Source organism: Lepidothrix coronata, unplaced genomic scaffold (genome assembly GCF_001604755.1).
Source record: "Lepidothrix coronata isolate B3197 unplaced genomic scaffold, Lepidothrix_coronata-1.0 Scaffold35, whole genome shotgun sequence".
Classification (NCBI taxonomy): domain Eukaryota; kingdom Metazoa; phylum Chordata; class Aves; order Passeriformes; family Pipridae; genus Lepidothrix; species Lepidothrix coronata.
The window spans coordinates 2,578,809-2,591,023 of record NW_016690215.1 but is presented as its reverse complement, the minus strand read 5'-3'; the positions used below and the strand labels follow the sequence as shown (position 1 = coordinate 2,591,023).

The following is a 12,215-nucleotide window of genomic DNA, read 5'->3' as shown; positions in this document are numbered from 1 at the left end:
TTTAGGATAGATGTTTACTTGGGTTTTCTGTAGTATTAAGGGACAGAGATTGTCTTGTAGCAAATGTCCTATTCTGCTCTTTGATGGGATTCTGGTTCTTCACTGTGATGGGCAGATCATAGAGGTTGACAAAAAAGATAACATTAAAACTCTTGAAAGTTTGTCTCCTCATTGAATCAATGAGAAGACCTAATTAGTAATTGAAAAGATAATTAAAATTTGACAAGCTGCCAAGATTTGTATATCATGTTATTGTTCTTTTTCAATAGTGCATTATTTTTTGAAATTATTCATTACTCTTTTGGCCTTTTTTTTTTTCTTTCCTGCCTTCCTGCATCTGATTGCTCATTTCAGTTCTCCTAATTTTCTAATAATCTGAATTTTTATTTGCCTGTTGTCAACACCCTATTTCATTCTGTGTTCTCCTTGTTTACATTTGCTGCTTTTCCTCCAAAGGTCTCTGACTCTGTTGCTTTCCTGCTCAGTCTCATATTGGGTACTCATTAACTTCCCATGAATTATTCCCTTCAGGTATTCAATGCTTGCTTCTACAATTTTTCATGACCCTGCTTTTGTTCCTTTCTCTTTATACCAGAATCAAGACTTGTCATTGTTCCTGTTTACCAGTATAATTTTCTGAGACTCTTGTACGCTTAGGCAGAAAGAAAGGCAAGCATATATTTTTGTGTGCTTAACGAGGCTAGAAATTAATTATAAGTGTAAAAGATAAAATCTCTCCCTTGACTCTGAGACTCAGATTTCATGTGAGTTCTCTATTTACATAACCTTGCGATTTCTGACTATCCTTATTCAGAGTAGCCCCTTTCTATTTTGCCCATATCAGTGCATTGTCAATTTAGGACTACTACTCTGATCAGTAAAAAATTTCAGATAAAATGGGTGAAAACTCCAATTTAGTCTAAATTTGGGGGAGGGGGGGGGAATTTGTCTTACTAAGACTTACTGAAAATATCTGAAGCACCACACAGATTGTAACAGGCCAACACATCAGATCAAACTCAAGAGGAGACAGATTGAATCATAAACTGCAAGAGACTTTCTGAACATCTTCCTGAGGCCTTCTTGAAAGACATTTGTTTTATTTATGGTGTATGTTACCCCCGTATGTTTCTAAACAGACAAGAAAGAGGAGTCAAGAGTCATAAGAGTCCAGAAATGTACTTGAAATGTAGCACTCTTCACACTGTGTTCCAGCCTGAGTGACAACAGTTGCTGCGAAGCATCTGGAGAAGAGAAAGGATTAAGCCCTGGATCTTGAATGATGCACTCATACTTGGGCAGTGAACATCAGGGTGTGGTCCACATCTCAGACTGGTGCTGGACTTCTATTCCTGCTTCTACGAAGCTGACCTTAAACAATGTCCTTGGGACTAAATTAAAATAGGGAGGGAAGTGTCAAACTGCAAAGTTGTAACAGACCTTTGAAATGCTTGGCTTTTTTTGGAGGGGAAACTACATCCTTGAGTGCGTGCCTGAGCTCACTATGCAATGGAAAGAAGAAGCAGGTGCTGTATCATAGACCTGCTGTGATGCCAGACAGGGCTGCACAGGACCCAGAAGACATGGGTTCACTGTCCTCCAGTGTGGCCTGGCAGGAGGTTCAAACTCCAGTTCAAACTCTAACCACTAGGTTAGAGAATAGCCTAAAATCAGGAATTCCTTTGTTTGTCTTATGTTTGCACTAGTTGATTATGTCTTTGCTTTGGTTTTTGGGTTTGCTTTGGTTTTTTTTTGGTTTGGTTTTTTTTTTTTTTAATTGTGGTGGTGGTGGTGGCGGCTGTTTTTTGGCTTTGGTTTGAGGTTTTTTTTTTCCTTCACTCTTTTCTTAGTTTTGTTTTGTTTGTTTTTCCCCAGAAATATATTCCCATATCTGCTTAGTATTCTGGCCATGAAGCTTTTCTTTTACAGAAGAACCTAGTTCCATGTCTCGGAATTAAAGCTGTGGTCATCACTTGTTCCTGTAAACACATTGCCTTTTATATGTAACTCTGGAAGACCACGTCCTGAACTTCCTACCTGTTCAATCACTGCTGTGTGAACCTTAGGGCAGTGTGGCAGGGCTGAGGTATGAGGATTGATTGTAAACTGACATTTCATTGACCATGCCAGAAGGGCTGTAGAAGCCTGGGCAATTTTCCTGGGCTGACTTTAAATGCCTATGTACAGTCTCTGTTAAGCATCTAACACAAACCTTTCATTTTGATCATCTCACATGTAAATTGGAGTGATTATTGAGAGCTGGATACTTCACAGGCATATGGATTGGTCCCCTCTGCCGCTTTGGATTCAGTATGCTGTATATGTAATTTTGAACATTGTAAACTTAATCATGGTAGATTTTGTTCTTACTAGTCACAAGTCTCAAACGATGTGAGGTATTATTCCCACTTGATTTTTAACACTGCTCTTTTTTGTGAGAGTAGAGATGTTCATTTTCAAAGTAAAATCAAGCAGTCATTCTTTATGCTCTCAATATCTATCAAGAAACAAAGGCTTACCTTCTTTTGATTTTTGTCTGTGTAGGATCTTGTGTAGCAACCAACGTGTTAGTCCTTAGGCTGAACTTTTCTACATTATTAATATGACTTTTCGAGGTTTTGCACTCTTGTACCCCAGACTACAATACTGATGGCATTGGGACCATCAGTAGCAATTTTAAATCACTTTATTAAAAGACTTTCTTGTTATTTATTACATAAAAACATTACCTGGAGGGCATATTCTGGTGAATATATTCTTCGGGGATATTTGCAGCTCAGGATGTCTCTAGGCCTTTCTGTAGAGTGCTTCTTTTTGAATATGTCAAAAAAAGACTGTTAAAAATACTGTGAAAAAGCCTAGTCACCAAAAATTAGAATGTTATGCAGACATTTTCTCTAGAGGTGTATAAGTGTGGAAGGTATATCAGAACCCAATTTTTGACCAGGACTCTTTTAAATACCTCTACCCAGAAGGAAATCTGACTGTTTCGTGCTTACATTTGCAAACATAAGTAGGATGTACTTAAGTATTGCTATTATTTACATTGATAATTATAATTTCTGGGTTGAATATTCTCTAACATTCAGTGAGGAGCTAAATTTACAGCTTTACCTGGTTTTCTATGTCACACATTGCTACATATTAAACCTATTTGTCAGATGAATGTTCATTTGAACAGAACAAGTCTCTTGCTCAGAGTAGCCCTGCTCATGGTAAAGTTGTGCCTTAGCTTCAGGAAATGCACTATAATTAAATGCCAATAGAAATTACTAACTTGGCAGTAGCTCAAGCACTTTATTGCAGTGAAGTCTTGATTTCTTTTATGCCAAAGTATTGTTAAAGCAGCACTTGATTTATCCTGAATTTACAAGATGGTGTCAGATTGTAATCTGGTTCCTGGGCATTAGACTACTTCCCTGAAAAACAGAAGGAGTGTAGTTCACTTTTTATAATTCTACTGTTGTTTTTTATGGTTAATAGAATATTCTTCACATACAATTCTGGGTATAGTGCTGTGAGGGCTGGATAATAGTATTAGGCAGAATTAAAAACACCAGAAAGGCAAAAAGCCTGAGTCCAGTTTACGAAGAACATAGAGCGGTATTGAGTACATATTATGAATGGGAAAATTCCCTGCTTTGTAGGCTCTGTGGCATGTGTGTATTTCCAAATGTGACTTTGTTGTCTTTTTTTAAATAAGAAAATAAATCCTCTCATTCTCAGGCTTCATTTTGGAGACAGTAGGACTTTTTCCTACTGTTTTTCTCTTTTTTTTCATCCTCCCTAACTCCCAACATTTGTCTGTAATCTTGAGTCTAAACAGTACTCTGTGGATTTTTGTACTTGGATTTCATATTATTGAATAAAATCTCACAATACTCTCCGAGAGAAGTAAACAGAAGATGCAATATCTCAAGCTGCAGTGTAATTTGGTTACTGAAGACTCTGATGTGCATCTGCTTGGTTAAGCAATAATGATATTCATTGTAATGCATAAAACAGGTGGTAAGTGATGTGAATGTCTTACATATGAAAATATTTTACATTGATACTTTTTCATTTCAAGATAAAGGAAGTTGCATACTACTCAGATGTCTGTTCTTCCAAAAGATTCAGCAGCAGTTCTCTGTAGGAATTCAGTGCTAGAAACAATAAATTTATATTAATCAGCTTCATTGTGCAAAATTGTACCGATACAGCAGTTGAAATAATGTGATAGTACTGAGCAATTTGCTTCTCATTTGCTTAACTGAGGATGGGATTCAAGCTTCATGTTCTGAGTGCCTTTCAATCTGGTGTATATATGATTAATGTTGGTGAGTCACTTCTGATGGGAATTTTAGCTTTTTCTTACACTGCAAGATAGGGAGACTTTCTACTCCTCCCACCACCACTTTAAAAGTGCTGTTGAAGACAGAAAAGAGGTAATTTTTCATATTTTCAGAGTTAAACTGTGTTAAAGGAAGGGAGGAGATAGCCAGTCCCTTGGCATTTGCTGTACAGGTGTCTGCAAACCACCTAGGACAGCTGAGATTGGGATAAAAGGGTAAGTAGATCATTATGCACTTGAGAAACCAGCTATTCTTAACTGCTTATTTAAATTCAGAATTTAGCTGGGAAGGCTAGTCTAGAAGAAGGATTTGGGAAGGAAGTAATTCTGAAGGTGCAGGAAGGGGTACATCATAGGAATTGGTGGAGCTCTGGAGACCTGTTTATGCCTGCCAGGAGTAAACTGGGGAGAATATAGTGCTTCGTTTACATAGGTTAGCTCAAAAGCTCACTGTAGCTGACTGTGAAATAATGTAGGCATGTCTACAGAATTTTCCCTGTGATTCTAGAAACTGTTTTTTATCTGTTTATGTATGTGTGCCTCTGCATAAAGAATACAATACACAGTTTGATTATGATAGTCACCACAAAATTCATCAAATAGGGCAGAATGACTTACATAATGGGGAAGTTTAAAGGGCTTCACTTCACATGTACCTATTGGCCAGATGCTTGGAAATGCCTAAGCACACATACATGTAGGGGAAGTCTTCTGTGGCATTTTGTAGTATTTAAACAAACTGCTGAGTTAACAGCTGCTGAATGCAACAAGGCTTAGGCAACTGACTTGCTTCTGTTTTAGAAAGCCCTGGTAGATCTCTATGTGTAATTTTAGACCTATAAATAATGCTAAAATATATTTATATTTAAATGGATATGCTTCACCTAGAATTTGAAGTCTACCCAATGTCACTTATGACATTGAGTACAGACCTCTTGAGCTAGTGTCTTGTGGTTTTTAGCTACTGTGTCTATATCGTGTTTTGTTAAGCTGCAGCTGTAGGACTGGACAGAGCAAGATCATTTGAGGCTGACCACTGCAACTGTAGGCAACTGCATTGTGTAATTCTTGTTATGGTAGTGACCTTCACTACAAATAACATTACCAACTATTTGGTGACCTCTAGGAATATAGTCTATCTTCTGTCTGCTGCCTTTTGATCTGGTATTTCAAACATGACTCAGCAGGAAGCATTTGGCTACAGTGAGTATTAATACCAATTATCGTGACATTAGTAATTGTGCTGCTAGTTTGGGTTCACATTATTGTTAGATATACATGTCTAATTCATTCTATTACAGAGGGAAAATTACATTCAATTTGTATTACTAGCAGGTTGGAAAAAAAAAATTAACCCTTGGGGGAAAAAAAATTGTCTAATGCAGTCTGCCAACACTTTAGAAAGTGACTTTATAAAAAGATTTGAGTTATTTATTGTATCAGAGATTGACATTTTGCCTTCTTCTCACCTCTGTTCCTCGCAGCTCTTGGAGCTCTGTTTGCTTTCTGGAAGTATAATGTCATGCTCTGAGTGACTAAAAAGGCTTATTTCTGCCCTAGGCTAAGAGTAGAAAGGATGAGTGCTTTGGTAGTGCAATGCTGATCTGAACACTGCGGGAGAAAACAGATCTTTATGAAGGTATAAAATGAAAAGATTTTATAACCTCTTCATTAGTTCTAATGTTTGTTTTCAGTATTCTCTGTAGTATTTTTTTCTTTTCTGAAGAAATCTATAGCTTTTTCACAAATTGCTTTACCTTGTTGATTTTCATAATTCATTCTTCATTGAAAATCTATTAATGCCTACAGAAGATGCTCAGGTTGAGCTCCTGGCTGCTGTAAAATGCACACTAAATACTAAGCATGAATACCATTGGGCATGTGCACTTATCCATCACTTTGATTTTACAAGTCTGACCATGCAGCCTGCTGAAGGTCGTCCACTTGACTGTTCCCTAGTGGCATTGCAAGCTCAAGATCTCCACAGTGCATTCCTTTGCATCCATTCTGAGTGCTACATGGAAAAATACACCTCTTTGATCACAAACTCTGACTGTAACACCTAACTACTGTGACAGGCACTTTCTTAAATACCCTGAGTAGAACATTATGTTTTTATTGTTCTGAAAAGGGATCAGAAAAATGATTTGGTACATTGCCTTCTCTGAATTCCCATTTCCCCAGGCAGTTTGTGCTTGTGCACAGACACCTTTGGTTTTAAAGTTTACCTTTTCAAATACATGTATCATCTGAATTCACATAATTCTAGATATTATACAAGGAACATTGCAAAAGAAATTATAAAAGGAAGATGGAGTAGCAGATCTAGTTTTGCAGTTCCTCACAAAGCTCAGAGCCAGGTCTCTCTTCATCCTGGCTATTATTTCCCGTGTCATGCTGTATGGGCATGAGGAGCCTTTGTGGCATTCACCACTTTTGTTAACTCTGATTTGTTGAATGGACAACTTCTCTAATAGTGTTTTGAAATACTTTGTGATTTTGTGCCTGATGGTGCAGTGTAGCTCTAACAGCAATCCTAGTGGGAAAAAACGAGGAAAAGTGCATGAATTCCCACTAAGCTGTAGTCAGAGCTGACAGGTTGCTGAAAGCCAGCCACTGCTCTTGCAGATAAGAATGCCTTCAGCTAGGGGCACAGAAGTACCTGGTGAACCCAAAGAAGAGCAACTGCAGCTGTGGGAAATTCTGGACTCTTTTAAGATGCTTGCATGAAGCCCAGTAAAGATCAAAACAACCAGATCGGTAAAATGGTAATATTTTTTTTTTATTTGAAATGTCACTTTTCTGTGCTGTCCATAGAGCTCCATTAACTAATCTTCAGAGATGGGTTATGTGCACAGTAAATGGTCAGTGTGCAACAGTTAAAAATAACTAAGTGATGCCATCTGCTGTCTTAAAATCTTATTTAATGTTATGTTTGACTGAATTGTTATCCTAAGAAGTGGAAACTGCCTACACTGAGAATAATGTCAGAGCCGTGACACGCTATCTGATGTGTATCAAAGTTATGCAATATAAATACTGATTATGACTAAATATAGTAGACTATAGAATGTCAGAAGGAAATGTGATGGTAGTGTCAATCCAATATAATTCCTCAGTGAATCTACTTTGCAAATAAATTTTTTTTTCTGACTGTTATATTTTTTATATTTCTGAGAGGAAGATGTAAAATCCTGGGAAATAGAGGGAAGCATTCATTTACTTGGAGCACAGGGGAGCATATTAATTTCCAGATGTAGTACACTAGGACTCTCCCATTTAAGCACTGTAAACAACAGAAGTTCTTAATTTGCTACCTCTCTCATATGGGAGTATACCTATAAGATTCACAAACGACCAAACTAACAGAGAATTAATTCTACAGTTAATAATCCCTAGAAATGTTTTACTTTGCAGCTGCCTTTTAAATTAGAAGGTCTGCAAATCCTAGTTTGACAGAGAGGAAACTATGCATGTATTTACATCCTTCTTGTAGCTTGCCATACTTCTTTCTTTTAAACTTCTGTAAAATGCCTTCCACTGCAGACAGACTGTCCACTCTGGAGAATACAGAAATCATGAGATGGATTGAAAAATATAGAGATGGATTTTTAAAAATTTGTACTTGTTTGTTCTTTTGACTTTTCTAAACATTCACATATTTCCAAATCTGAGGGCACAAACCCTGCTTTAAGAGGCAGAATAAAATGTGAAGCAGAAATCTCCATGTGTTGGTCTTAAAAACATAGGACCTTAAGTCACAGAGTTTATTGCAAAATGTCCAAGTGTCCATCAGCCCTGAGATTAGCTCAGTTGGTTAAAACTTGGTGGTAATAATGCCAAGGTCACAGGTTCAATCATATCCTATATGGGCCACTCACTTAAGAGTTGGACTCCATGATCCTCGTGGGTCCCTTCCAACAGATTATTCTGTGATTCTGTAACCAAAAACTCTGACAGTATAGAATTGTGATGCATTTACATGCATGCTAATCTGCTGCTGTTAAGGTAGTCCTCAGTGGGCATGAACTGTAAACTGTGTATTAGGCTTTATTTGGGATAGTGTCCAAGCGAGTGGGGAGAAAAATTTGGATAATGTAATCTATGAGTTCCTATTATATTTCCAGGGCAAATGCTGAACTCATAATTAGAGCATCAGTAACAATGTAAGGAAATACTATGCTCTTGGCTGTAGAAAAAGTTATCTGAAGGAAACAGTACATTTAAAGGTCTTGTTGAAAAAAAGCAGGAAGAGATTTTTATTCCTCATGAAAAATCAAGGAGCTCTTAAGATGAAGTTTTAAAGAAGTTGCAAAAATGTACTCATGTTCTAATTAGTGCACCTTTCTCAGGGAATTATGACTGACTGTTAGCAAAGGTTTTTCTGGAAATGTCTAGGCTTTTGGATAACGTGTCTTCCACCACCCCAGTCTGGCCTTATGCAAAACTGAACTTTCTGTCTACAGGATAATGCAGTATCAGGTTGTTCAGAGTGCTTCTGATTCTGTAAGGTGATGTGGACAGTAGAGTAAGGATTAAAGGTATGGATGATGGGAAGGAATGACCAAAAGGTAGGGGAAATGGTAGAATCATAGAATAAAAGGAAAACCAGGCTGTCAGAATTGGCTTTTCTTCAGTCTGCCCACCAAGACTTTCTTATTGCTATGCAAATTTTGACGTTAACAAAGTACTTCATAAATTCAAACTGTAAATGCAAAGGATTTTTATCTCTTACTCCCTGGTGCAGTCTTTACTTTTATAATTCTTGTTCTTTTACAGCTGAGTGCTATTTCCAGGGAAGCCAGTTCATGCATTTTAGAAGTGAGCAGTGCTTTGGGAACTCTCCAGTCTGACTGAAAAAATACAAAACCTTAAGTGAAGTACCAGCATGAAGACCTAGAAATGCAAGGGACCATGCACATGATCAGTATTCATCTTCATTCCTGCCATTCCTGTTGCAGGAACAGAAACACTTCAGTAACTCATCTGGTTTTTTGGTTTGATGCTGAATTGCCAGAGCTGTCTGATTCTAAACTCCACATTATCAGAAGCCTCTCTGAGATTTTGAAGTGCCATTTTGAGCACTGTGTCATGGGAGGGGGTTGTGAATGAACCTCAGGTTTGTTTGAAAGACATCATTGTGGCTGACTTGCTGCAGTCTAACACCTGTCAGGAAGATGGAGGAATACTCATCTCTGAAACAGAAAAGATCATCTGTTATGGCCCTATGAACTAGGTGCCAAAATGCCATTTCTCTGTTAACTGGCAGCAAAAGTGCAGCAGTAGTTTTGGGGGTGATTATGATGTGCTTGGCTGAATAAATAACAGATTAGGATCATGGGGTAGATGGCTGGGTCAAAACATTTTTTTTCTTTGCTTGTTTCTCTGTTAGTGTGATACTGTATATATACGTTTTTTTTTCTGCAGCCTAAGATTTGTATGATGAATACCAGCTTTTTAAGGAAGTCTGGTGCTTGTGAGATAGATTGCAAGTCTGCTATAAGATTTTATTGACTTGGAAAGATTTTCTTTAGTCCCTTCAGAATTACCCTATTTTGTTACCTCAGGTTATTTCTATAAGCTTGCTTTGTGAAAATTGTGTTGTATTGAGTTTCCTTATATGATGTAGCAATTCAAATAAATATAGTAGTGTGACACCTTCAATCAAAGTTAGGATTCAGTCTATACTTGAGATGATTTGCAGTTTAAAAATGAAGTACCATTCATAATGATTTATCAGTTTAGAAAATAATTGCTATTTTCACTCACTAGACCAAGCAAGTATGAACTTTTTATGCTTATTAGAGCAACATTCAGGCAGCTGTAATTTTTAAATGAAGTTAGGTAGTCTACTAAGGAACAAGAATTCTTTTTCCAGTTCATTAATTTTCTCATTTCCTTTTCTTTTGCTTCTTGCTTGACTTTCATCACAGAGTAAAGCACTAGCATCTTTGCATTAAACAAATATATCTATAGGCACTCTTATTTCCTTACTCTCTTAAAATGGGTCTTGTAGAAAGAGTAAGATTTTCTGAGTGTACTGGTTTTCTTTCCTTCCAAGCAGTGTTGCAAAATGCATCAGCAGTTCAGCAGTGTAAACCTGGAGTTGGGGGTAATCACCTTTGGCTGCAACATTTAATTAATCTGGTTTGTATGTGCAGTGCTTTATAGGAACCATTAACAGTAGCTCTTTGGAAAGTGTAAATTGCAAGAAACAGAGTATTTATAAAGCTTCAGAAAATGTCCCTCGAAGCATATGTGTTGTAAGGTGTTTCTTAATGTGGTTGGGTAGCTGCTGTCGTTTGTTAATTTGCCGAGCCTTTAACTGTACTTTGTATCATCAGATCTGGACTCCATCCAGCATGGATGTTTCCCACTTGTAATGCTTTTGAGTTTAGGGACTTGCATGCATGCTGTGGGAAATTAAGGCCAGAGATTGACAGTGACTTGGTGGTGTGCCTTGGGAAAGAAGTTAAAGCTGATGTATACAATGACGTTAAGGAAGCGGGGACAAGGGAAAAGTAGGCACAACCCAAAACCTGTTAAATTTAGACACACTTTCTCTTTTTCTAGTTGCACTGGTGTTATCAAGCCTAATCTCTTCTTTGCCTTCTGTATAGTATGTTTTGTTTGCTATTTAGCTAGTGGCTGAGCTTAACAACATGCTGGCAGACTGGGATAGGAACAGTTAAACAGGATGCTGGCTATGGCAGGAGAAACATCAAGTAGATCCAGGTAATGGCAGCTCAGCCTTTAGCAGCTTGGTAACTTCATTAGTTTTTGGCTTGCAGAGCTGTTTTCGTATCTACAGTGTCATAACTTAAAACTTCGTGAAGAGAAGATAAAAAGCAATTAATCTTCAATCTCTCTACAGTACTAAGTTTCTAATGGCAAATTTATAGCAGCTAGTAAGAGCGGAGTTAATGTTTACAGGCCTGAAGTTTGGTGGTGTTAAGCATATAGTAATGTATAATTCAGTATTGTGAATTCAAATTGGTTGAGCTATGATATGATCTGATGGCCACAACCTTCCTTTATTATACGATGAAATGTGTGCATGCAGCATTAGCACTCTGCTTAGAGAACTGAAGTCTTTAACATCCTAGACCATTGCGTGATAAAGCTTCCTGCAGCAGCCCTTGCTGTCCCTGGGCTTTCTAGTTTCAGTCACTTCAGGTTTGTGAAGGCTCACTGGCAGAGTGGAGTTTTACAGATTCCTGCTGACCCAGGATCTTGAGGGAAATGTAGAGTCCCCAGCTGTGGGAGCAGAACCTTCAAGAATCTATAAACTTGGCCACAGAGAGAAAATGACCACATCCATTAGGACATGAGATAATATCTCCCACACACTGAAAGAAAACAAAAACTAAAGTGCAGAATCAGACTATGTGAAAGCATTATCTAGTACATTTTAAAACAGCACTGTATGTGTTTCTATTTTAAGATTATTTAATATAAATTGATGTTATCTAACTCTACATCTCCACATGTCTCCACTGAGAGAATGTCATCCTGAGTGCACAGAACATGCACATTGTCTTGAAAGAATAAGTAACTCTTTGCTATTTTCTCTGGAAAGTGAAGACAGGAAAGAGGGAATGCAATTTCCCTTACTACCTTCCTTCCCCAGGCCAAGCAAACAAGCAAAAAGAGTTTTAGTGGAACAAATGGGCAAAGGATGAGCTAAAGCCCTGAAGACATCTCAGCTTTTGAAGCCTCTTGCCACTTTGCGTCACAAATACTCCTAATGTTCAGGATTTTGCACTGTATGAAGGCCACCTGGAAACCTGACGATGGTTCTTCTTAGTTAAGCCTTAGGATGAAGTGGCCTTCTTTGGGAGCTGAAGGAGTATGAATCTCCTTGCTGAAATCCAGAGGATTG

The 12,215-nt window shown here is 37.7% G+C and overlaps 1 protein-coding gene across 4 annotated transcripts in view; it reads left to right on the top strand.

Annotated features, from left to right (window-relative positions):
• ARHGAP6 (Rho GTPase activating protein 6) overlaps positions 1–12,215 on the top strand; it is a 327,622-nt gene that overhangs the window by 195,768 nt on the left and 119,639 nt on the right. The window contains exon 1 of one of the 4 annotated variants that reach the window (XM_017812355.1): positions 4,449–4,549. The exons of the other annotated variants lie outside the window; for them this stretch is intronic. The gene's annotated coding sequence lies outside the window, so the exon portion shown is untranslated. Of the gene's footprint in view, positions 1–4,448; positions 4,550–12,215 lie in introns of those variants that run through there. 4 annotated transcript variants of the gene reach the window in all.